This window comes from Ursus arctos, unplaced genomic scaffold (genome assembly GCF_023065955.2).
Source record: "Ursus arctos isolate Adak ecotype North America unplaced genomic scaffold, UrsArc2.0 scaffold_4, whole genome shotgun sequence".
Classification (NCBI taxonomy): Eukaryota; Metazoa; Chordata; class Mammalia; order Carnivora; family Ursidae; genus Ursus; species Ursus arctos.
Window position 1 is genome coordinate 32,500,182 of NW_026623056.1, and position 27,377 is coordinate 32,527,558.

Below are 27,377 nucleotides of genomic sequence, written 5' to 3' on the forward strand. Positions count from 1 at the left end.
AGAACAGATATTTTTATAATATTGCATCTTCCCATCTGTGATCTGTTAGTCAGGTCCTTTATGCCCTTCAATCATGTTTTGTGACTTTCTCCATGAGGAATTCTCGCCTCCTCTATCAGGTTAATTCTGCTACACTATAGATTCCATTGCTATTATTAATTGTTTCTTTTCCTATTGCATTTTCTAAGTGGTTATTGCTGGTGTGTAGTAATATTAACTGATTTTTGTATACTGATCTTGAACCAGTATCCTTGTTGAACTTATATTAGTTCTATTGGCTTTTCCATTCATTCCTTTGGATTGTTCTATGGAGTTCTATGTGCTATCTTGTGAAAATAGCAATTTTGCCTTTTCTTTTCCAAATGTCTACTTGTTTGTTTCTCTCTCTTAATGCTTAACTAGGACCTAGTACAATGTCTTAAAATAGTGGAAATAGAGAGTCTCCTATCTTGTTCCCAGCTTTAACAGGCAATCTGTTCACCATTGAATGTCTGCTATAGGATTTGGTAGAAGCCCTTTATCAGGTTAAGAAAATTCTCTTATATTTCTTGCCAAAAGTGGTTTTTTAATCATGGATCAGTGATAATTGATCAAATACCAGTTCTACATTTTTGTTATATATTCAAATGGTTTTTCTGTTAATCCGTTAAAAACACGGAGAACCTTAGGAGGTTGTTCTGATGCGGAATATTTTGCATTCTGAAATTGACTCTATTTCATGGCATGATATGTTTTTTAATATACTGATTAAATAATTAAATTGAATTAAATTTATTAGCATTTAATTTAGAATTTTACTTTTTAAGTTCATAGATGAATTCATAGATGAATTGGCTCTGTAATTGTCTTTTCTCTTATTTTGTTCTTGTGTAGTTTTGGTAGTATATTTACATGAAATGAATTGCACAGATTTCCTTTTTTTTTTTTTTTAATTCTCCAAAATGGTTTGTTTAAGACAGGAATTATATTCCCTGACGGTTCTGTAAATTATCTTTTAAAACTGTCTGGGTCTTCCTTTTCATTTTCAGGGGAGACTTTTGGCTATCAATTCAATTTCTGTAATGATTTTGGGTTTTGTCAGGTTTTCTATCTCCTCTGGAGTGAATTTTGGTAATTTAAATTTTCTTAAATATCTTGTTTGGAGCTTATTGCTATAGAGTTTCTAATCTCATCTTATGATTTTTTTCAGTCTCCACTGTCTTTATAATTATGATCCTCGTTTTGTTTCTAATATTGTTTGTTTGTTTTCGTGCCCTCCTTAATCCCCATCCCCTATTTCCCCTATTCCCGCCCTCCTCCCCTCTGGTAACTATCAGTTTGTTCTCTATAGTTAAGAATCCGCTTCTTGGTTTGTCTCTCTCTCTCTTATTTTTTTCCTTTGCTCGTCTTGTTTCTTAAATTCCACATATGAGTGAGATTATATGGTATTTGTCTTCCTCTGGCTGACTTATTTCACTCAGCATTATACTCTCTAGCTCTGTCCGTGTTGTTGCAAATGGCAAGATTTCATTCTCTCTTATGGCTGAGTAATTTCTGTCTTCTTTATCCGTTCATCTATCAGTGCACACTTGGGCTGCTTCCATAGTTTGACTATTGTCGATAATGTTGCTATAAATACAGGGATGCATGTATCCCCTTGAATTAATCTTTTTGTATTTTGGGGGGTAAATACCCAGTAGTGCAATTCCTGAATTATAGGTAGCTCTATTTTTAATTTTTTGAGGAAACCCCATACAGTTTTCACAATGGCTGCACCAATGGTTTATTTATTGCTTCTTTTTTTCTTCGTCCATCCTGCTAGAGGTTTGTCTACCTTGTCTTTTCAGAGAGCCCACTTTTTGTTTATCATCTCTAATCAATTTCTCCTCATACTTATTTATTTTTCATGAGATTGATGCTCTTTTTCCAGTTTCTTAAGCAGAATGCTTCCCTCATTCATTTTTGTTTTTATGTTTTATAATTTTTTATGCATATAATTCTGTACATTTCATTTTAGCTACATAGCCATAGGTTTTTATTAGTATTTTCATTGTCATGTAGTTCTTAGTATTTCATAATTTCTATTGTTTTTTCCTTAACTCATAAGTTATTTAGAAATGCATCTCTTATTTTCCAAAGATTGTTTTGTCTATTTTTTATTGTTAACTTCTAATGTAATAACATTATTGTGTAATATTAGTCCTTTGAAATTTGCTGAGACTTTTTTTTTTAAGGTTTGTTTATTTATTTGACAGAGGCACAAGCAGGGGAACAGTAGGCAGAAGGGGAGGGAAAAGCAGGCTCTCCTCCCCGCTGAGCAAGGAGCCCGACGGGGGGCTTGATCCCTTGCATCATGACATGAGCTGAAGGCAGACCAGACACTTAACAGATTGAGCCACCTGGGCGTCCCTTGCTGAGACCTTCTTTGGGACTTCATATATGGTCAGTTTTTGATTGTTTGTTTTTTAACAAATCATTTTTTAAAATTTAACATACATATAGAAAGAAAAATGCACAAATCATACATATGCTGTTCAATGAGTTATTACAAAATGAACAAAGCCTTGTAATCATACATAATCATTTGTATAACAATTCCATGTGAGCTTAAAAAGAATGGATACTCTGTAGTCTTTGAGTGCAAGGTTAGATCAAGTTTGTTAATTATGTGGTTTAGGTCTCTTATATCTTTATTCGCCTGTGTGCCCTTGATCTATTTCCAATATAGAGGTGCATATAATTTTCCAGTGCCATTGTGGTTTGTTTGTTTCTCCTTGAGCAAGATTAGAATACACAGGGTGAATTGAAGGTGATAGGGAAACATCTTAATGTGCATGCATCTGTGAATTGTTTTTACCAAAAGACAAAGCAACTCATACATAATGGTTTGCTCATTCCATCCATTTAGTGTGCTGTATACAAACCAACCAGGAAAAAAAGATTTCTGCTTAAAATATACAGTACACTTAGAAACACATCTGTCATGTAGACATATCCAAAAGCTTATGAATATTACATTTTGCATTTCTCTCCTTCAGAAGCAGTCTTTTCATCCTAGTCTTAGTATATATCTGTTCTTATTACTAAAGTCACTTACATAAGGACATATTTGTACTTGAAAGGAACAATAAGTTTCCTACAGAGTGTAAGGTGACATTTTCTTGCAGGCTGTCAATTTAACATAAAAGAGGGTTGATCCTCTTAGCTGAGGCTATGTCATGCTTTTTCTGTGCTATAAAGTGCTGCCCTATCATCGTCTTTTGCTTGGGGAGAACGATAGCCTTCTGGTTGGTTTTCTTACCTACATCCACCCTTACCATACTCCCATTTCTTTACCATACAGCAGCTAGAGTGAATTTTTATTTTTTTTTTAAGTTTTATTTATTGTAGAGAAAGAGAGAGTGGGAGCTCATGTGTACAGGAGTGGGGGGAGGAGCAAGGAAGAGAAATTCAAGCAGACTCCCCACTGAGCACTGAGCCAGACATGGGCCTTGAGACAGGGCTCCATCTCATGACCCATGAGATCAGGACCTGAGCTGAAACCAAGAGTCCAACACTTAACGAACTGAGTCACCCAGGAGCCCCTAGGGTGACCTTTTAAAATATACATTATCCTAGTACCCCCATTTAAACCCTTACATGACTTCAAGACCGACTAAGGTCCACTTCCTGCCTTTTCAGCTGTGCTTGGCTCCGTGCTCCCATCACTGTCTGTGCTCCGGCCACACTGGCCTCTCTTCGCCTCCTTCCTTCCACAGGGCCTTTGCACTTACTCTTCATTCTGCCTTAAATATTACACACTATACTCCTATTCATCCTTCAGAACTCATGCAATTCTGTAGACCCTTAACTAACCCACAAGGTCAAATCCCTCTACACGCTTCTGTAGCATTGTAGACCTCTCTTTTATAACACTAATTACAATCCTAATTTTACATTTTTTGTTATTTAGTTAATCTCTGCCCCTCCCCACCCCCCACTAGAATGTGGTCTCTTTCAAGGCCAGGCCACAGCGAGCTGGACTCACCCTGCATCCCAACACTGTCACAGTGCCTGGCCCATCACAGTAGTGGTGACAGGCTAAATGATGAGTTGCCTTTCTGCACTTTAAAGTGAGTATATTAACCAAATATGCCTTCATCCCTCTTGCTGCCTCTGCTTTCATCCCCTGCTTACTTCCAGCCATACTCCATACTCACCACTCCTCCACCTTTCACTCCCCTCCACCTGTGAATTAACTCAAGTCCCATGGGGCGCCTGGGTGGCACAGTCGTTAAGCGTCTGCCTTCAGCTCAGGGCGTGATCCCGGCGTTATGGGATCCAGCCCCACATCAGGCTCCTCCGCTAGGAGCCTGCTTCTTCCTCTCCCACTCCCCCTGCTTGTGCTCTCTCTCTCACTGGCTGTCTCTGTCAAATAAATAAATCAAATCTTTAAAAAACAAAACTCAAGTCCCAAAGCATTGTCAGTAATGCAGCTTTTTACTGAAGATTTTGTTGGTTACAGAGGAGGGAGTACATTACAAAGTAAAATGCCCTAACGATGCCTTTTTAATAGCTCTGCTATCCCCCAGCCTTGTTTCTACAGCAGCTGCAACTGTCTTACACCTCTTCTTTTGCTCCCTTGGCAAGTGTGCTCTGGGAACCCCTCCAGCCAAGCTGCCTCCTCCTCTACCTGCTTCCAAGTCTGTACTCAGCAAAACAAAGCACAGCCCTAGGCCAAACCATGACTCCTGGGTCCTTATCCACAGGGCTACTTGCTTTTATAAAAATTTGGAACAGAAAGTGTTGACCTTTTATTCATCTTTTCCTTTGCTTCCTGATGGTCTTCCCTCCATCAGTGCCATCCATGCCCACTCTCCCTGCTGTCTATGGCTGACTCAGATCTTAGCTCCATCAGCATCCATTTCAAACACCCTTCCTCCTGGAAACCTTTCCATAAGACCCTTCAGTTGAGGTGATTTTTCTCTTCCCCAAATATACACACTACCTCTTTTATTCTTCTTGGTATTGCAGGCAATCTTCTTAGCATTATTTTTTTTCCTCCCTCTCCTTTAAGAGCAAGTCTACTTCTTACTCTCCATGTCTCCTGAAGAGTCTGGCTCAGGATTCTGCATTGCAGGCTCCAGTGGTGGTTGAATTATGACAAAACATTTTGCATTTCTTTTCTTAGGTTTTGGTAAAAGCCTCTTTGAGAAAGCTACTGATACCCAATATTTCAATTTCAGAGTCAGTGAGCAGAAACTACCCACCCCCCCCCACCGCAAGAAACTCTGTACAAATTATAGGTGGGAGTGGTATAGCTTTTGGTTTGAGAGAAGGTCTCTATCGAGGTAAGAGATACTATTGACAGTTTTGCCTGGGTTGACTCTGGCTTTCTAAAATGCAGCAACATTCTGGCCCCTGAAAGACTATCAGGGCCCCCGAGAGAGAGAGTCTAACTCATATGACTTTTTAAAAATGCCAAGGAGATGACTAAGTTAAAGTGTTGGCATATGGGGTGCCTGGGTGGCTCAGTCAGTTAAGCGTCTGCCTTCGGCTCACATCATGATCCCAGGGTCCTGGGATCCAGTCCCACATTGGGCTCCCTGCTCAATGGGGAGCCTGCTTCTCCCTCTCCCTCTGCTACTCCCCCTGCTTCTGTGCCCTCTCTCTCTGTCAAATAAATAAATAAAATCTTTTTTTAAAATGTTGGCATATGAATTTATGCTCCTGAGGTCTAGAGAGAGACCTGTGGCTAGCAGTCCATGTTCTGTTATCAGCAGTGTGATCTTCCGGTGAGCAGATGTCTCAGCCTTTCACGGTCACCTTGATCAGAGGGTGGAGGCCCAGTGAGGAGGTTGGCTGCATATGCATACGGCTGACTGAGGGCAGCAAGACGCAACTCACCATCCCTTGCTCAGATCTTCTGCCAAATTATGTTTCTGTTCTCAACAGGAAGCCATAAATATCTCTCAATTCTTTCATTTCTATAAGCATCTTCATTACCCTGGATTAAACAGGATAAAAAGTAAAATGTATTTCTTCGGTTTACTTCTTAACCATTTTTTTACATTCCAAAAGTAACACATTTCATTATAAGAAAATAAAACATATAAATTATAGAATGAAAAATTAAAATACAAAAATAAAATCCATATTTCTACAACCAAATCCACAAGCTTTTTGACTTTTTTTCTTCCAATCTTTTCCATCCATGTCAAGGATGTTTTTAGAAAATTGTAATCAGGCTATAGATATACTGTACTCAGCTTTTTCATGTAAGTTTTTAAATAAGCATTTTTCTATAGTCTTTATTATGGGTAATAATATCCATACTATTATGGATACATAATACTCCAACAAGAAGAAATTATTATGATCTAATTATCTCTTTTACTTGACCTTAAAGTTGGTTTAAAAAAAAAAGAAGCATAAATAAGTGGTTAAACCCTGATTTTGTAACCATTTTACATCTACTCATGGAGCTATTTGCTCTTTTACAGTTAGCTTATCTTTGCCTCTTGCCCCTGTTGGCTCTTCGGGCTGCCGTGCCCACCTCTGGCTTTTCCATCAACCCATGCTTCCTCGACCCTCCTCGCTTCATCTGTGAGCTTCACCCTGTCCTCTCGCCCAGGAGGACATGCTCTTAATTTCTCTTGGTTTCAGCTTGAAACAGAAGCAGCCGACCCCAGAAAATCAATTTAGTGGGAGCCAGTTTGCGAGTGACCACGTCTCTGAATTGTGAGCTGACCTAGGACCGACCACGGTGAGTGAGTCTGAAGGCTGTGGAACATAGCAAACTTTGGAGCAGACACAATGGAGCTTCAGACCCAGGACCCTCTCCCAGTGCCCCTGTGATTTATCACCCTATGGTCTTGAGGCCAAAGAGTTGATCTCTTCAGCCTCAGTTGCTTGCAATGAGATCACTCATTCAGAGTGCCTGAGGTAGGACCATTGTGGCAGGGCATGTGAGAAAATTGTTAGATGCCTTCTTCTTCTCAAGAGAGTGGTGGTAAAGACCAAACAGTTCCCAAAATGTATGATATCTACTCCGAATCCTAGTTTCTTTTCTCTTTAAAATCCAGCTCCTAACAAGTCTATTTCTTAAAAGGACCAGCCCTTCTTTTCTTCTAATTATTCCAAAAATACAGAATCCAACCAAAGTTTTAATACACACTTTTGTGGTTGTTTTTCACAAGTGATAAAAACAGTTGAATATGATATCTTCCCGTTTTTAAAATATTGGGGTAACTTATTTCATTTATTATGGAAATTTTCAAATGTACACAAAAGTAGAGGAAATGATATAATGAACCCCTTATTCTCATTCTGAGCCTTTTACAATTTTAAATGTTTTGCCAATGTCATTTTATCTATCCTCCTATATATACATTTCACTTTTATTTTTGCTGGATTATTTTATAGCAATCCCTGACTGTTTCATTCAACCCATAAATACTTTAGCCTGTATTTCTAACAGTTAAGGAGGTTTTTTTCCTACATAACCACAATGCTATTATCACACGTAACAAAATTATCAATAATCTCAGGAGCATTTTAAAAATAGGATTCTGGAAAAAGCAAGCCAAAGGAATGAGTAATTTAGACTTTCAAGCACTATGGTAAGCAGTTTGGGAAGATGCTTTTAGCAAAGGGGGTACTTTCACTCTTGCAAATGACGTCACAGAGCCAGATGCCACTTTCTCCTACATATCCGTAATTGGATTTACTTTCTTACCCCCAAATATATTCCTTAGTTCAGTTCAAGGCATCAGCAACCACCCAGGAGCTCAAGCCCCAGGCCCACAGTCCTTGTAGAGTATCCCCTCTCCCCCCCTCTTTGGCACTCCATTTAATCAGTTTTGAAGTCCTAAATGTCAGGGTGAATATTGCTCATACCCATCCCCTTCTCTGCATTCCCACTTCTGCTCCTTTTGTATGGGCTCCTGTTTTCTAACTCTACACTGAGGTTATTGAAAGATTTTCATTTTGGTTCCCCCCAGAAACAGAGCCTGAGACAAGGATTTGAGTATAATTCATTTATTCAAGAGGTGATCCCAGGAGCCCTGGAAGCTGAGCTGGGGGATGAGACAGGGACGTGAAAGAAGCCAATACAGGATGTGTTATGAAGCACTGAAGGACACTGGAGCTCCATCCCCCTGGAAACGCCCGGGAGACAGTACAGGATATGCCTCAGCATTATCCCAACCAATAGGCAAGGGAGCAGGGCTACCATTTACCCATCAACTCTTGACCCATCATTGCCTTATGGCTGCGCAGTTTCAGGGGCAAGAAGTCCCTCGCACTTCCGTTCTGCACTGTGCCTGGGCTGAGCATGCTGCCAGCCAGAACCCAGAGGGTCATGGGCCTTCCGCATATAATGGTAAAAACCAAGGGAACACAGGCAGGGCACCAACAACACTATGTTACCTCCCATCTCTCTCTCTCCCACACAGAGGCCAGGGACAGCTTTCTAAAGTGCAAATCTGATTCTGGTACTTCTCTGTTCAATAAGAAGGGTGTGTGGATAATGCTAAAGACAAGTCTTGCTTATTTCCCCTGACGGGGGTGACTCTCTTGAGTGGTACTGAACCATATGACCCCGAGCACCTTTGGTGCACCTATCACAGGTGGCCAGAGTTTGGATCGGACTTGGAGTAACTACTCCTGAGTTCAATGGATAGACAGCTTCGTTCATATGTTTATAATTAAAACCTTGTTTATTTACAGAACAGGTTGGGAGGGGAAGGGACAAATGATTGCCTCTGGTTTGGATTTCCCTGGTGCAGACCTTTACCTCTCAGCAGTTTTGTATAACCTTTCCCAGACAGTGGATGCTATCGTGCCAATACTTCGTTCTTCTTTATGCAGTCACGTTATCTGGGAATCTCGATGTGATTTACAAGCTTACATAACTCCCCGCGTGAGTCAGCACGCTCATGGAGAAGGCAGCATGGTGCAGTGGAAAGAACATGGCATTTGGTGCCAGAGAGAAAGTTCAGCACCTGCCTCTGTCACTTCCTAACTGTGTGCTAGACTAGTCGTTCTACCTCTCCAAGCCTCAGTTTCTTCCTAGGACAAATGGGGATCGGAACACCTACCTCGGAGGGTTATTGTAAGGATTAAATGAGGTGACCGACGGTGTGATACACCCTGAGTCACTCGCTGTCCGCCTTCCCCATCCTATATCCTGATTTTACTCACCTCCAGCAGGTTCTTCAACCTCACTGACCTGCAGTGAGCAGAAAATGCTGATTTCTCTTTATCTCCTTTTAGAACTAGTGGATTGTAGATGAAAATCCAAATCAGTTCTTTGTAAAGGAAAAGTGCTCTTGCTCCCCTCTGGGCAAAGCAGCCACCTCGTGTGTGAAATAAATGGGGACCGGAAAGGGCTAGGGTGCTCGAGGAAGGGCTGGGCTGGCACGGCCTGGCTCTGCACCCACTGCGGTGGCAGCCAGAGATTGCCGAGGGGACTCAGCGCACGGCGAGACAGCCAGCCGGAAAAAGGAAACGTGCGGGAGAGGATGTGAGATCCCGTCTGCATCGCTGCGCAGCACGGTGGGGAGCGGGGAGGAATGGCGTTGCAGAATGTCCTTCGGGAGACAAAGCCGCAGCATACAAATGAGGGCGCTGCTGTGCGGCCCAGGGCTGGGGACGGTTCTGGAACTGTTTTTCCAAGGTGGTTAGAACAAATGCCTGCAAGTTAAAATAATAATAATAAATAAAATCCCTGGTCAGCAAATGAACACTGCTGCAAATGTTCTTCCCTGCCGGTCGCAACGCTATTAAGGCAGGGTTTCCAGACAAGCTGATTTCCAGGATCTTTATGGCCAGCATAATACATAGCAGTCAGCTAGGGTCACCGGAGAAAGTGTTTATAATTAAGGGGTGATTGGTGAGTATGTCCATAGCAGCAAAGAAACCTCTAAAAAAAAATCAGGAGCCAATCTCTGAAGTCAGGAACTAGAGAATGTTAGAACAAGAGAGATTCTTTCAGATCATTGAGCTGGGCTGGTGATTTTAAATGCTAAAGAAATAGCAGAACCTTTCTTTCAAATAAAATCTTATGCGGACTCTCCCCCCCCCCCCAGAAGCCAAACAAAAGGGATGCTGTTCAGAGGAGAGGAGGGGAGAAGGAGAAGACAGCGTGGCTATGGAGCCCCAGCTTCCCCCACCCTCCAACCTCCACATGAGATCTGCCAGTGTGGCCCAGAATATGTCCTGGAAATCCTTAAGCCCTACTGACCACAGTGTGAGAACCCCCAGGCCAGTCCACCCCGTGCATTGTACAAATGCCGACTTTAGGCTCAAAGAGGGCAAGTGATTAGTCTAAGGTCCCCCAACAGAACTGGGACTAGAGTCCAAATCTCTCGAATTTAAGTTCCTTGCTCTGTCCTAAAAACCATCTCCCCTTAAAAAAAAAAAAAAAAGAAAGAAAAGAAAAGAAAAGAAAAAGTATCTTTAAAAATAAAGTTACCTCATGAAATAGCTTCTTAAATGAGAAAGCAAGAGGCATCCAAGTGTAAATACCGGCTTTGGAAAGAATCCAATTCTATCTTCTTGACGGCTGGACCCAAGTGCAGCTTCTTATTACATTTATTTTAGGACTTTTAGCATGGCAGTCACAAAATCCAAGTCGATTTGCTAAATGAATGGTCTCTTAAACCGGGATAAGTCTAACCAGTTTGTGCCTTCTAGAAAACACCAACCTAAAACAACTACGACAGCTTAGTATCTGAAAAAAATTTTTTAAAAAAGATTTTATTTATTTGAGAGAGGGAGGGAGAGAGAGCAAGTGGGGCAAGGGGTAGAAGGAGAGGGAGAAGCAGACTCCCCACTGAGCAGGGAGCCCCTGGGCTTGATCCCAGGAGCCTGGGACCATGACTTGAGCCGAAGGCAGAGGCTTAACTGACTGAGCCACCCAGGCGTCCCTGAAAAAAATTATTTTGAATATATTGCCACAGTAAGAAAGGAATCTGAAGTGCGGGGCAGATGGCAATGGCCAGACCCAAGCTCCCACAGTGGAGCACAGCGTGCTTCAGATTCCTGGCTCTATGTCCCATGGTGAGACCTTGAGCAAATCACGGCCTCTCTACACCTCAATCTTCCTTCAAAAATCTACGAAATGATTAAATTATTAGAGTCACTGAAAGTCAATATTCAACAGAAGCCTGAGGCAGAACTTCCCAGCGCACCGGCTCCGCCCGCATGGGGCCTGTTTCGCAGCAGAGGCCTCTGGGTCTGAGTCAGGGGGCCGGGAGGGAGGAGCGAGAAGCCGCAGCACGGGAGGGAGACAGGGAGAGGGAGGAGGGAAGCTGAGACAGAGAAAAGCAAAGGCTCTCCTTTCATGCCTCAGAGGACTGGATTTTGGTCAGCATCCATCCTGTACGTTTCTGTGACACCTATTTCCCTGAAGTCCTCCGAATGTTTCCTAATGGACTTGCTTTGGGGTTTCCATTCAAAGCCTTGACCCATTGGGTCTCACTTTAAACTAGGAAAGTTCAGTTAAAGACAGTAGCAGATGGTAGCAACTGACAAGATGATACCAAGTGTTCATAAGGGCAAGAAAAGCAACAGTTTTTAAAATGCAATATCCCGTGACTTTTGTTTATGTTACTGAGTTTAATCCTTACTATAACCTTCAAATTAGGTGTCGTTTCTGCCCCCATTTTACCCATCCAGTTGCAGAGAGGTCTAGCAACTGCTGTCAGATAACAGCTATTTGATGAAGCTGTGGGGGACTGTCAGCTCCCTCGGGACAGAGACTTTCTGCTTTGTGCTGCTGTCCTCCATGCCCAACACAGTGCCTGGTACACAGGAGGTGATCGATGCACATTTACAAAGGAAAAGGCCAGGATTTAAATCCAGATCTGCTCAACTCCCAGATCTAATTCTTACTACCTCTGAACTCAAATAATTTATTAAAAACAAATGGTATTTGGCCAGTTGTTCTTAACCCCCTTCTTACTGTGTAATTGGAAGTGCTGTGAGCTCTGGTTTCTATGCCTGTTGGAAGCTCTAGCTACATAATGAGCTACCGAGTTCCCATCTCTTGGCTGAATCTGTAATTAAGCAGGTTTTCTAAGACAGTTAGACATAGTCCCAGGTTCCCTCAAATGCGTAGCATTCACCCAGAGGACCAGACTTGAAGAAAAACACGGGACTGGAAAATATTATCATCCTCCAGGATCACTGCTCTCCCTGGTCACCGTAAGCAATTACAGAACAAAAAGGTGCTTTGTTTTTTGTTTTTGTTTTTGTTTTTGGATCAGTAAACACAAATCTTAAAACACACACTTTCATAGAGTTTCTTCACAGTGTATCTTAGAAATGAAGCAAATTCTGACTCTCGGAATGAATACCAGTCTCTGTCCAGGAACCGGGTGAAGGTAAGCAAGGAAAGCCTTGTCAAGCATGTTGGACTGGAAGGGCACGCTCAGGTGTGCCTGGGATCTTGCGCTGCTTCATGCTTCAGGACTCAGCAAGGCAGGCCCAGGGACGTGTGAATGGGTGAGCAAAGTCATGTCTCCTTGTCCTTCCCTCTAAGGGACACTTCTTTTCTGGTGCGTTGGCCCAGGCTGTACCTGGCATGGCTCCGGTCATCCCAGCGTGCTTCACTAGGCCTTTTCAGTTGTATGTTCTCTATTTCTTCCTTCTTTCACTTTTCCCAAGTATTCACCAAGGGCCGTCATGGGCTCAGACTCTGCAAGGTGCTGTGGGAGCTACAGAAAGAACAGGGAGTTTCTAGATTCTCGTGGGCATTACTCATTGCATATCTGGAACTCAGGTGTGACCACAAGGCCCCGGCAGTTGAGCTGCTGACTTAATTACTTTCACCTTCTTTCCTGATCAGCCGCTGAGATCTTGGAAAGTCTGTCTTGTTATTGTAGCCTCAGGAGTGTGATTCTCCCTTATTTCCCTCTGCACAGGGGGGCGCCATGACATCAGCACAGATGTGGCCTTCTCACCTTGAGTGAAATAGCACCCATGTTACCATGCCCGCACCCTCACAGAGGTGTCAACCCTTCACAAGTCAGTCAGTTGGAGAAGATACAGGCTGAGTTCAGCTTTGCGGATAATTCTCCTTGCTTTCTATACTGGCTTTGGCTACCTCTATTTCCATCCTGCCCTGAGCTACTAAATATATATATAAATACATAAACTACTAAATATATATATATTTGCTTGGTGGTAGGACTGGGTCTCTCAGAAGTCAAATATTCTCTTTATATTCTCCTTATTTCCTGTTCTGAGTTTCCCCCTAGAACATCTGCCCTGGTCAAAATCTTTTTTTTTTTTAATCACAGTTTTATAGTGTACAGTTCAGTGCTTTTTGGTATATTTGCAGAGTTGTATATCACCATTATCTAATTTCAGAACATTTTCACCACCCTCAAAAGAAATTCCATACTCATGAACAGTCCCTTCCCATTTCCCCTTTCTCCCAGCAACCACTAATCTATTTTCTGTTTCTGTGAATTTGTCTCTTCTGGACACTTCATATAAATGGAGTCATACAATATATGGTCCCCTGTGACTGGCTTCTCTCAGTTAGCATGCAGGTTTCAAGGTTAATCCATGTTGTAACACGTATTCGTACTCCATCCCTTTTTTTGACTAAATAATACTCAATTGTATGGATATACTGGATTGCGTTTATCCATTCATCTCTCAGTGGACACTTGGGTTGTTTCCATTTTTGGCTATGATGAATAATGCTGTTATGAACATTCATGTACCGGTTTTTGTGTGGACATATATTTTCACTTCTCTTGGGTTTATATCTGGTAGTGGAATTGCTAGGCTGGCTGAAATCTTTTTTTTTTTTTTTTTAAGATTTTTTATTTATTTATTTGACAGAGATAGAGACAGCGCGAGAGAGGGAACACAAGCAGGGGGAGTGGGAGAGGAAGAAGCAGGCTCCTAGCGGAGGAGCCTGATGTGGGGCTCGATCCATAACGCCGGGATCACGCCCTGAGCCGAAGGCAGATGCTTAACCACTGTGCCACCCAGGCGCCCCAGAGGCTGGCTGAAATCTTAAGGAAACATTTCTAATGGTCTTCATTCCTATCTGCTTCCCAGGGAATACAGGTTTCTCTATATTCATCAAGCAAAAGGGAATGACCAACAGCAGGAATTTTTCACCACATCCTGGACACAGCACCTGCTTTTCCAAGTCCGTTACAAAGCCCGAACGTCTCCACTCTGAACAATATGCGACTTTGAGTGACCGTGGCAGGCCTGGGACGAGTCTCTGCAGTAATTCACGCTAGAGGGGGTGAAGAGAGGGTATGCAGAACCAGCCTTGGATCTTACAAACAAAGGAGTATTTGTAGCCATGTCATTCCCTGCTTAGAACTGATTCCTTCAAACCTAGTCTCTTGCATCCTGTCCATAATCTTGGACTCTGATCTCCAGGGTTATACAGAGCACGGAATAAGCAATTTGCAACCTTGGAATCCAAAATTGCCCTTTCCCCACCATCTGCTCTGCAAGTTTCTGTTTATAACTGAAGTCTGCCCTCTGCTGGTCATAGGCAGCCCAGACCTGCAACATGGAGCGGCTAAGCAGGTTTCTTCTAAAATCATTTCTTCTCCAGGAGCATTTAGGAAATTGCTGCAATTTATTCAGCTTATAGCAAATACAGAGAAACGACATCTTCTGCAGAGTGTTCCTCTTTTATTTTTTACTTTTCAATGTTTGTGAATTTTTTCCCCTTTTATTCAACAGAACCAGAACTGGGCCAGTTTCAGCTACTTCTGAGCCACTTTCATTTGTGATAAATAACCATTATTTGTATTCATGCACTGCCTGCCAAGCCCCTTCTGCTCCTATTACTCATGAGTGACTACCATGCCCTTTTATGGTAGAAGTGGGCAAAGGCAGGGGGCGCCTGGGTGGCTTAGTTGGTTAAGCATCTGCCTTTGGCTCAGGTTGTGATCCCAGCATTCTGGGATCCAGCCCCGTATGGCGTGGGCTCGCTGCTCTGCGGGGAGTCTACTTCTCCCTCTCCCTATGCTGCTCTCTCTTTCACTCTCTCTCTCAGATAAACAAAATCTTAAAAAAGAAAAAAGTGGGCAAAGCCTCTTTGAGAAGGGGGATAATATGAGTGATGGGCTGTCAACTGTCTATCTAGTAGTTTCTCAGAGGCAGTTGGTAGACTGCTTTGAGTAAAGGAAGACCCAGAGACTGATTCTCCTCAAGTTCTGTGAGATATCTGCTTGCCCTGTTGGAAAGCTGCGGGGCATCAGACATTTGAGGATCCCCAGCAGACATAGCAACCCTTTCTCTCCCTTCCTTCAAACTGGGCACTCTGGCCAGGGAAGCAGATCCAGGAGGGACATGAAAGGTGAGTGGGGAAGGAAGCCAGAGCCTGGGTATGTCTCACACAGGAGACAGTGTGAGCAAAAGGCTGAACCAGTAACAGGAGGAAAGGAGGGAGCTAGAGGAGAGGAGGTGCCTCCACAAGGACAGAACAGGGGACTAAAGGAGTGACTGCTTCCCTGAGGGCCATTACTACTTTCTGCAATGCAGTTAACTGTAAAAAAAATGTTCGGTTTTTAGTTAACAAAGGAAAGGGAGTCCTTTCTGATGTTTTCATCCAGAGTCCTTGAGAATAACCCTATGCCTCTGACTTAATATTTTAGGAGCATTTCTACTTTCTGCCCTGAAAGAAATGCAGCACTTTTATGAAAAACAAAAACCAAAAAACAAAACACCATAATTTTTGGAAAGATTCCTTGTGTTTTTAACCTCTGAGTAGATGGGAGGCAGGGGACTCACAAGGATTCCTTATGGTAAGCATACATCCTAGCCAGAGGTCTAGAAATCTGTCCCCCTTCCCCAAAGTGTAGCCAAACTAGGGACTCCTTTGCCTAGAGCCCCAGCAGGTTTCACTGCTCACCCCAGGGCCATCCCCCGCAGTCCCACTATCCCTGTCAGTCTCCTTGGGACTGCAGAAGCCTGGGCTCAAGGTGTAACAGAGATTCCTGTGCCCAGTTCTTTCTCTTCCTCTCCATTTCCCTCTTGCCTCCTCCTTCACCTCCTTCCCTGGTCCTCTGGTTTAAATTTTCTCCTCCCACATTGCCCCTCTCCAGCCTCTGTGACTCCAAACTAAATCATTTTGGGAAAGACAGGGCTTGCTTGGTTCCCATGGCTGAGTGCTGCCCCTTTAAAATCAACCTTCAGTTGGAGGGGGAGTTGAAGGGAAGAAGAGAGAACCAGGTCTTCTGCCTTTCCTCCTAGAGATAAAAGCTATTCTTAGCAGTAAAATCGGCTTGGCATTTGGGGAGACTTGCGTTTCTCTCCTTTCCGCCCCAGGGGTTTTGCCATTGCAATTCCTCTTCTTCATGCAAAGATGAAAGGGAGAAAGAGAAGGGAAAAAAAGAGAGGGAGGGGGCACAATCACTGCTACCCTGATAGGCTTCCTTATTTTGGAAGGCTGGTCCAGTTGGAGTGCCCTCACCCCAACCCCAAAAGACCAGTTTAATTCTAGCAGTCATTTTTCAGGCAAGAAGACTAAAAGCCAAATGAGCTCCCTTCAGGCCTTTCCACAGCACTTTGTATGTGGCATGGGTTCATTAAATATGTTTGCTCAGCCAGCCTCCTGCCTGCACCCTCATTAGGGGGAGTCTCCCAGGACTGCCCTCACTGGACATATAGGGCCGTGGTAATCAGTCAGGGCATTTAAGACCCAGCATTAGAGAGCTGGCTTCGGAGAAACCAGGAACTTAGTAAATTGGGAAAGAAAAAAAGAATAAGAAAGAAAGAGAGAGAAAGAAAGAAAGAGAAAGAAAAGAAAAGAAAAGAAAAGAAGAAAAGAAAAGAAAAGAAAAGAAAAGAAAAGAAAAGAAAAGAAAAGAAAAGAAAAGAAAAGAAAAGAAAAGAAAAGAAAAGAAAAGAAAAGAAAAGAAAAGAAAGAAAAGAAAAGAAAAAAAGGAAGGGAAAAAATGGGTGGGCAAAGCTCAAGAGGACTTACGTAATCCGATTCCGCTTTGGACACAGATGATGAAATTCTGCAAAACGGCCAGCAGGGGGAGCTCAGGCAGTGTGTCAGCACGCCGGCGCCCAGGTTGCCTGGAGCCAAAACTGCAGACAAACAAAACAATGAACCTTTGTGGTTTCTCTTGGGCTGTTAACCCAGGGAGGCTCAACGCAGGACAGCCTGATGCTCATTCTAGGGGATTCAGCTAGCATCTCACAGAACACCGACGTCATAGGTCTCTCTTTGTCTCCCTCCCCAACTCTCCCCCAAATTGTTTTCTCGGTGTTAAGAGTCTACCTCTAATCTCTTTCTCAAGCCCTCTCAGTATCTCTTTGCATCTCTTTTTGTAATTCTGGTTTTCTCTGAATCTGTGTTTCTGTCTGTGCTTCTTTCTTGTTATTTCTCCGTATCATCCTAGGCCCACTTCATATAAATGAAAAATAAATGGACATGAACCCATCCATAGACTGAGCTCTGAAAGATTTCAAGATCTTTCCAAAACTAATACTTTGAATAAAATGTATGCTGTGCAGCAGACGTGGCTAATTCTGCCACCACTTAGCTATGCAGTCACATCTTTCATGTCTATTCTCTCGTCCCTGTCCTCAGGCCTGCTGCCCATGCCACCCTACAGTCTCTCCACTGCCGATTGGTTGCTGCCCGCCTCCCCCAAACCATTGACCTCCAGTAGTTGTCTCCCTCCCCGACCAGCAGAACAAGATCTTCCAGGTCTTTTAGAGAAGAGGCCCACACCAGAATAGTTGTACCTCTCGTGACACAGTATTTTGTTTCTTAAGTAAGGCCCAGCCCCCTCATTTCCAGAGAGCACTGTAACGCTGGTGGGATCAGGGGGTGAGGGGCTCCAGGGGAGAAAGGGAGGGACTCAGCTTTGCACTCCGCCTGGAAACTCTTATTACCCAACATTCAGGCGCTTGGCTGGATTCATTCACTCAAGGATCTTCCTCATGCCTTTCTTTCCAGATTGACCCTCGGGGACCTCTAGTTTATCACACAATCTGTATATATCTGACCCTATGGGGGAGCAGAGATTAAATTCTCTTTTCTGGGCTTTTGAGCCCTGGAGAATTAAGAAATGCAACTGAGATGTGTGTTAAGTTTCCAGAACATCCCATGACGGTCAAGAAGGAAGGCACATTTGATGGAAGGCAGCTTTGCCTGGGGCCCACAGAGGCCGAAGGAGGGCCTGCGCGTGTACGGCATACAGATGGTTCCTGGGCCGAGGTGCTCAGCAGAAGCTGTTTCCGTTCCAGCCCCAAATACTGTGACTATGGTGGTGGTGATGTATCTTCCTCATTCTTACATTTTATGGTCCCTACCTCCAAATCTGTTCTGTTCTATCCAGGTTCTCATTATTTTTCAGGTCCTAATCATATGTGTCCCTGAGAGGCGGGTTCTAATATTAGATCTGCTAGGACGTGATACTCCTCAGTCTTGGCACTTCAACTTTCTTTAAGCCTCCTGGATTCAAGGAAGGTAGTGGTACTGTGATCTGATCACAGTTGTCCCCGCCCTGCTCAATACTTGGTAACCATTATCATTTCCTAGTCCCAGAACCTGTTTGGACAGAACTGAAGACCAAAGTACTGCGTAAGGGGACAGACAGGCAACGCAATGCAATCCATCACTTAAAGACATGAACCACTTGCTTGCCCTTGCTCGGCCCTGGCCATACAGAGTGTCTGAGCAAGACATAGGGCCTGTCCTCAGGGAGCAAATGCTTCTATTGGAGAATAGAACGTGTCTCTGAACCGGAATGAAAATGGAGCTGCTGCAGAAAACCCAGCGCTGCAAAGTGCTAACATCATCAGGCAGGTTGCCTCTGCAGTGCAATCTATAATCTCTGTGACTTTCAGAACCAAAAGAATTGCTATATGACTTTCTAAATTAAGCTTTGCATTACTTTGGAAATTAACAAAGCATTCCTTCCCACAGACACTGTTCCCAAATTAAACATTTTGTGCTTGTACAGCTGTTCAAATGTCGGTGAATCGAAGATGAAAAGTTCTTAGGAAGGGAAGAGAGGTGGGTGCCTAGAAAGGAGAACGGAGCACTGCGGGGGAGTTCTTGGAGGGCGAGCTGGGGGTCAGGTAGCAGAGATTATAGGACAGTTGGAGAAGTTTATGATCCAGTTAGTGAGTACATAAAATGTTTTTAAATTATTAGGTCTAGATAAGTGTAGGTTAAGGGGCCCATTATGGTCAAGTATTCAAAGGCATACTCTTAAGTGGAAAACTTGGGGAGTGGCTATTCCCCACCTCTAATCAGTAGGAGCCAGACGAAACAGAAGAAATAAACATCAAGGGCCAAGATGGTATTTCAAGGTCACTGTGAGGCCCACTTTTCAAGATTCGACAGCAGTCAAACACTAGAATGGGTCACAGAGGATTGCTGGGCACTCTCTTCTGGGGCTACTTAATGAAAGAACAGAGCCTTTGGGTTCTGCAATGCTGCAGGTGATGTCCAGTGTAGAGATAGAAGCATGTCCTGGATGAGTTAGTCCCCCAGGTTCTCTTCTAGACCGGGAAGAAGAGAACTCATCTAGGATTAGAGGCCTTTCACAGTGGCTAGAGAGAAATGGACAGATGGGAAGGCCCACAGTCCTCGCTGGCCCACCTCCCACCACCATGCCAGAGCCCTTTCCATTAAGCTGCCTCTGTGCCTTTTGTTTCATGAACTTGTCCGTAGATCTTCGCTTGCAAAGATGTGAGCCATTGACGAACGGTTTTTTAGAAAGCCCTTGCTCACAAAAATCCAGTCTGCGATATTTGGATTGGCCACCAGGCCTCTCATTTTCCACGCAAGTTGTTCCCAATTTATCTCTGGGTCTCTTCCAGAAGGGCATGAATTATTTGCTGGTGATGTAACTTGAAACCCAGGTTCCCTTTGGAAACCATTTTAATAGAGGTTGGAAATGGGGACTGGAGCAGAAGAGAGTGAAGAGGTGTAAAAAAAAAAAAAAAAAATTCCAAGTTTGGCCAGATAGGATTTTCCAGGTGGCTGAGGGAGGAGGAGGCCCTGTCTTCAGCACACAAGGCCTGAGGGCTCACAGAAGCAGAGAGCTGTGCTGGGCACTGGCTGCCCAGCTCCCTTGCGGCTCCAGGGCACAGAGCTGGGGAGACTGTCCTCTGGTCTTGGCTGCGCCTTGGACAAGCTATTTATCCCGGAGCCACTTATCCTGTCTGGGTCCCAACTTCAACATCTGCAAGAGGAGAACATCCATGTGAACATCCCCAAGTTTCCATAAACTCTATGTTCTGTCATTTTGTATGGCCTCGTGGGTTGGTTTTAAAGATCAATGACACCTTTCACCTGTATGGTGCTTTATGGTTAAGAAAGCATTTTCACATACTTATCTTATTTGGTCCTCACAATTATGCTCTGAGAGAGGTACAACAAATTATTTTCCCCATTTTAGAAATGAAAAAACTGAGGACCAGGGCGGTTAGGCAATGTGCTATTACACCGACAACAGGTGGAAACTCAGGACTCCAGCTTAGGTCTTCCAACTTGAGCTCTGTTATTCATTCTTGTGAGGGGTCCAGTGTGCCTTTAAAATCAGATAACTATGGATCATCTCTCCAGAAAGATGAACTTGGGATTTTTAGATGTTTAAGCTCAACATAGATACCAGGTAAAATTCCCCTACTTTCGGCCACCCTTATGAATTCATGCAAATGTATGTATGCCTTGCTTCTCTGACCAGATTGCAAGCTCCTTGGAGGTTCAGGCCATGTGTTTTCTCCTCCTTCCGACTCCCTCCAGCAACTGTCACAGAGCCAAGCACCTAGCTGGGGTTCTTGCACTGCCAGGAAGAGGCAAGCCAAAGTAAAGAATGCAAAATAACTAATTGGGACAGATGTCCATTTCCACGATTGACCACTTGTCCTACAAGAGCTGATATCCTTGTACATGTCCTGCCCTAGGCAGTCCTCTGCCTGCCACACTAGTCCCCAAATCCTAGAACAGAGCACAGGCTCCCATGGTGGCAGCAGCAATACCCTCCTCCTCGATGCGATTTTCCAGGCACCAGATGGGCTCAGAGGTATGAAGACACATGACCTCAGTGATCTCACACCCCAGGAGCCTGATTTAAGTAAAGAAGGCAGACTGGTTGCCTTACCTGGGGACGTAGAGGTAAATCCGTGGGAGGGGCTATCATGAGCTTAAGTTGAGAGGGGGGAGTGATACTGAAGCAGGAACAGCCAAGAGCATCTGAGGAAAGCTGCTGAGGACATCGGGTGACTGGAAGGAGAGGTGCCTTCTTGCAGTGGGAGGGGTGGGTGGGTCTGGGAAGTGCGTCAGAAGGCTGAGCCCAAGGCCAGCGTAGGTTCTCTGACCACTTGTGCACACTTGGCACCAAAATTCAGTGCAGTCTTGTTTCATGTCCCTAGAACTTTACCCTCATCAGCAACCATGACTCCAGTCCTTTCACCAGAACTACAAAGAGGAAACAGTGATAATCCAAAGGCAAGGACAATTGACCAGATAAACAGAGATGGCTTCGATTTCAGACTTTTGCCCCATTATTACCCTGCCATCTCTTTGTTATCCTGTATCTCAAGTCCTTACTTTCCCAGATTTGGTGGAGAAGGAAAAGGATTCCAAGACTGTTGTAAGCGGGGCCACTCCCAATAAATGAGACCAACCCGTACCCTAGGGACTGACTCAGTTGAGCTTCATAGTCAGAAGAATCTGAATTTCCAACAAAGGAGGTCTCTGTCTCCCTCCTTGTAGATAACAATAACTCTACTATGAGAAGAATTCTAGGGTGATAGGATATTAGAGAGAACTGGGACCTAGAGCTTACATATTGATCTAACACGTTCACTGACAGATGAGGAGACTTAAGAGTATGGCGATGACATCAGTCCAGGCCACCCAGGAAGTTAGTGAAAGAAATTGCATTAAAACCCAGAAATCTTGACCTAATACCACACTAGCTCTTCTCCTATCATATCTATCCTGGCCCTTTTAAATGCCAAAGGCTTTCACCCAGGTACAACTCTGAGCTACCAAGAAGGAAGGTCTGAATTCGTGAAACTTATTTGTGGGAACCACTGCTCTTTAGGAGAACTTTTTTATATTGCAGCCAGCCCTGGAGACTCTGTCCCTGCCTCCCTGCATCCTGCAGGGAGAGAAAGAACCAGAATTTCTGTTCTAAAAGCCCTTCTGGCTGCCAAGCCTTCCCCCTCTGGCCAAACACAGTACCTGATCTCATCCTAGTGGATCTCCACCCTTCAGACAGTCCCAGTACCCAGTCCTGGAGCAGAGGTGGTGATGCCCTGTCAGGTACAAGGTGCAAGTGGAGCCTCTTGCACAGACACTTCATAAATGTTCTACAAGTGAATAACTAAGGTTCCAACTCTTCTATACTGCCTCCAGTTCACCACTTCCAAAGCATCCAACAAACTTGCCTTCAATCTGTGGATCAAATCAAGTCAAAGAAACAGACATTAACTAAGGTATTATTGGAAAGGCAATGTACAGGTGCTGAGCTCTAGACAAAGACATGTCTGAGTCCCTGCCTTTGAAAGACTCACAGGCTAACTGGGGGAGACCAGGTGATATTACATTTTAAGTTAGTATCACAGGGTAACAATACAAGAAGTGTCACGAAGCAACAAATGACCAGAGTAGGTTATCTGTGCATTGTTACACAGAAAAAAAAGAACACTGGGGATTGAACAGTCCAGGGAAGTTTGTGGAAAAGGAAAAATCTCATCAGGACTGGGAAGGATGGGTAGAACTTAGAGGAGTGAAGGAAAGAACATTTCAGAAATTGGTAACTGAGAAAAGACAGAAAAAATAGAAAAATGCAAGTGTGGTGAGGGTAGTGAGTAATGCTAATTGCAGTCGTAAATGATGTTTATCATCTATCGGACGCTATTCTTAGCAGCTAACATTGATTAATTCTCTTGATTCTCATGCAATTCAAATTATTACTACTATTATCACATTTGTACGGTCGAGGAGACTGAGGCATAGAGAGGTTTTAAGTTATCTGAGGGCGCAGCTGGTAAGTGAGCTGGAATTTGAGCCCAGAGGCTACACATTCAGCCACTGTTTCTCTCACTGTGGCTAGAAGCGTTGATTTCTTGGGAAGGTGTGTTGGGCAGATCACAGAACACCTGGAATACTATATTACACACTTGGACTTGGTTTTGTGGGCAGTGGGAAATCATTAAAAGTTTCTGAGCAGGGAAGTGGATCTGCGTTTAGGGTTTTAAAGTGAGACACACACATGAAGGAAATCCTAAAGGACACCTTCATATTTTTAAAAAACACAGAGAAATATATTAGCACGTAGATAAAAATGTCCCTCCTTTTCATAGAAAGCCTTGTCCAGAGTTACTCCCAGTGGCCTCTTACATCTTAAACTTACATCTTAAACTTGGGTCCGGGATCAAATCCTTGATTGGTGGTACTGAGGAAACAACCAAAATGTAAACATCCCTGAAATCTCCCCAGCACATGCTCAGAAGCTAAGGGCCAAGACAGGCTTAGAGGATAGCGTTTACAGGGAGATAGGAGACATCAGATCTGGAAAGCGTGGGGAAGAGTGGAGGGAAGAAAATGTCAATCAGCAAGTGAGAGGTCAGCAAATGAGTTGGGACCTTGGGTGTACAATTCAGCAATAATTTAAGCATGATAGAATCAAAGCTTCTGGAAGAGGAAAAAATATTGTCAGCTATCTCCTTGATTATTTTGTAATAGCAGATAATTTCTTTAGTCCCTTCCTTCTTTTTACAGGTTAAAATGGAAAATCTTTTCTCATGCACAGAATGCTTTTATTTCTCTCTCTTTCTTTCAGGACTCAATTTTCCTAATTCATTCTATCAAGCACTATAATGTTCTCGTGACTATCCACTCGAATGAACGTGGGACAGATCGAGTAATAAGAACTTTGAAAGGGTGGTGATTGAAATAAGAGCATCTTTTTATATTTTCCAGGAACTGTAGCCTGCTCAAGCCAATAGAGTAAAAACATTAGATAATTTGATTTCTGAGCACAGATTAGATAATTGTCTTGGATGGGACTTTGGGAATGGTCATAGGAGATGAGGCATCATCCTGTTGGGAGGGTCTTCAGGGAATATTGGGTTTATGTGAGTGTCATTTGGCTCCCGAGTCACAAAGCATGGATTGCAGGGCTGGCCTTAGTCCAGGCTCCAGGCAAAATTACGTACTTATCCTTGTAAATTGTGGTATTCAGTATAACCATCGCCTTGATTTATGGCCACGCCTTCATGACCCCACTTTTGGAAATGGACTCCAGATCTGAGTTCAGGCAGCTGCTTTACGCCCATCCACAGGAAGCCGACAGATAAATGGTGTGGGGGTGGGCGAAGTGGCTTGTGAATGCCCAAATCTTGTTCTCTCGAACAGGTATGTTTGTTTGAAGAATGAATTGATTAGTTTGTGTTTAAGTGAGGGCAAAAAGCACTCTAATGTAAGAAAATCAAATGCTATATAGACATCCCCTCTCCAATCACATGTGTGGTGTTGATAATCTGTGAGAGCTGGTCTTTCGTTCCTTTGCTATCTTCCCAGCTGCTACTATTTGAAAAGACTTAAGCCCATGCCTGATGCTGAGTCACTTGTTTGGTGCTGTGTGTAAGGGGTTTGGAAATAAGTCACATTCCCAGACCCAAGTCCTAGGAACCAAGTTACTACTTCCAGGCTCCTGTGTTGACCCCAAATCCTTCCCTTTCAGCCAGGTCTGGGATAACTGCTCCCCAGAACTGATCTGGGTACCCGTGTGGCCTCAGAGCCAAAGTTCTTTCTCTGTTGGCCCTTCCCTATATGTTGGCCCAAATCCCAGAGGTAAAATGCTACCCTGGTTTCCTCTCGTAAATTCTTACTTCTCGCCCTGCTTAAAATTCTGCTTCTCCTCTAGAACTAGATACTCGACCCACCTTTCATCCATCCTCGTGCCTTCTCCCCACTAGCTGGGGTTTTCTGTGATGCCAGGTCATGGAATGACTGCCTTGAGACAGGGCACGTTTGTCTTATTGGACCCTCATGATTGATTTCTGTTGATTTAATTCAAGGTCTCTCAACATGAGTGCAACCACGCCTGGGCATGTATTGGAAACTCAAGGGGGCATTTTTTTGATTGCCCCAGTATTTGGGAGGGGCGATAGTGGCATTTAGTGAGAGGAAAGTCAGGATGCTATTCTCCAATTGTGTGCACCACAGGCACGTTAACCAAGAAATGTTGTGTGTCCTGGGTAACCTTCAAAACTCACACTGGATGTTTGTGTGGGAAAACCTGTTTATAATTATCTGGGTGTGGAACACAATCCCATTTTACGTGGAAATACAATTACTTTTGCATAGTTTTAACATACATGGACTTTTCCATAAATGCCCTCTAAGCATTTTTAAAGGAAGTGAAGATCGTACTGTGTTTGTTTCAGAACTTTACCAGCAGTAGTCACGATCTCAGAAAAGCACCTCACTGTCAGTGACATCATTCTTGGTATTTGAGTTGCCAGCACAGTGTCTCTGTCTACATTTGTCTCTGACACATTCACCTTGATCTCAAAGCAATGGACTCCTTCATTCTATCTTCTAGTTAGTCACCCCCCAAGCATTCATATACTCCAATACATATTATTTTATTACAAATTATTCCTCTCCCACCAGTATTTTTTCTTTATTTTTATAGTTAGGACATTATATTAAAAATATGTATGTAGGTGGTTTATTATCTATGAATTTCTTTTCAGAATAATAAATGGAACTTAACAAAACAACATTTAAAATTAGGTTATTGGCTTTCCATGCTACCCAGGGAGAGGTCCATACAGCATTGTTCTGTGTTCCCATGGCAACTTAAAGGGAAACTTTCACAGTGTCTGCAAACCTTGATGTCCTGCAAATGAAGGAGGAAGATGTCATCAAATTCCTTGCAGCAGGAACCAACTTAGGTGGCACCAACTTTGACCTCCAAATGGAACAGTACATCTACAAAAGGAAAAGTGATGGCATCTACATCATAAATCTGAAGAGAACCTGGGAGAAGCTTCTGCTGGCAGCTTGTGCCATTGTTGCCATTGAAAACCCAGCTGATGTCAATGTCATATCATCTGGGATTACTGACCAGTGAGCTGTGCTGAAGTTTGCTGCTGCTCCTGGAGCCACTCCCCTCGCTGGCTGCTTCACTCCTGGAACCTTTGCTAACCAGATCCAGGCAGCCTTCCGGGAGATTTCTGGTGGTTACTGATCCCAGGGCTGACCACCAGCCTCTCACATAAGAACATAGGTTCTTATGTTAACCTGCCTACCATCACTCCGTGTAACACAGACTCTCTACTGCGCTATGTGCACATTGCCATCCCTTGCAACAACGAGGGAGCTCACTCACTGGGTCTGATGTGGACGCTGGCCCGGGAAGTTCTGTGCATGTGTGGCACCATTTTCCCGTGAACACGCATGGGAGGTCATGCCTGATCTCTACTTCCACAGAGATCCTGAAGAGACCGAAAGGGAAGAGCAGGCTACTGCTGAAAAGGCTGTGACCAAGGAGGAATTTCAGGGTGATGGGCTGCTCCAGCTCCTGAGTTCACCGCTACTCAACCTGAAGTGGCGGACTGGTCTGAAGGCGAGCGGGTGCCCTCTGTGCCGATTCAGCAGTTCCTGCAGAAGACTGGAGCACCGGCCGGCCACTGAAGACTGGTCTGCAGCTCCCACTGCTCAGGCCACTGAATGCATAACAACAACCACTGAGAGGTCTTCAGCTGCTCTCGCACAAAGGCAAACAAAATGGAAATAAAGTTGAAGGAAAATAAACAGTTTTTTAAAAAAAATCAGGTCATTGGGTCTAATCAGATTAAGAAACTTTGACCTAACTGGGTATTGTAGTACTTTCTGTTGAAGGCAAGAAAGGACTGAACATGAGGTCAGTGCCTTCCCAGGAGAAGGCCGTGGCTGCCAATCAAGAGGTCTCATGGGCAGTATCCCTTTGAGAAACTGACCACTTTCCAATTTTATTGTTTATCCTCATCAGGAATCAGCAGTTTTCAGAATTCCAGATCACTTAAATCAGGCAAATCCATAAAGTTACTCACAGTCAGCTTAACAAATTTACATTGGGAGACATTTCTTCCCAGGGAGTGAAAAGCTTACGTCCACTGTCCTGGGCAGCCAGTCCTAGGAACAAAATGAGCATGAACGCTGAGCATGAGCACACAGAGTACTGAAGAGAGGTCAGAAGAGACACTCCCATCCCACAGCAGAGCATACTCTGGCAGTCACAAAGAGCAGGGTCTCTCTTCCGCACAGTGCTTAGGTTTTCACTTTCTGTAGCCCAGTTGATTACTTCCCCTTCTGTCCACACCTCCACCCACCTTCACACAGTCTTCCTTCAGGCAATGTACAATACAATTGATTAAATATCTTCTAAATGACA

The 27,377-nt window shown here is 43.8% G+C and overlaps 1 pseudogene; it reads left to right on the forward strand.

Annotated features, from left to right (window-relative positions):
• The first annotated feature begins 21,376 nt into the window (after positions 1-21,376).
• Positions 21,377-26,656, forward strand: LOC113256479 (40S ribosomal protein SA-like; annotated as a pseudogene).
• Positions 26,657-27,377: the final 721 nt, after the last annotated feature.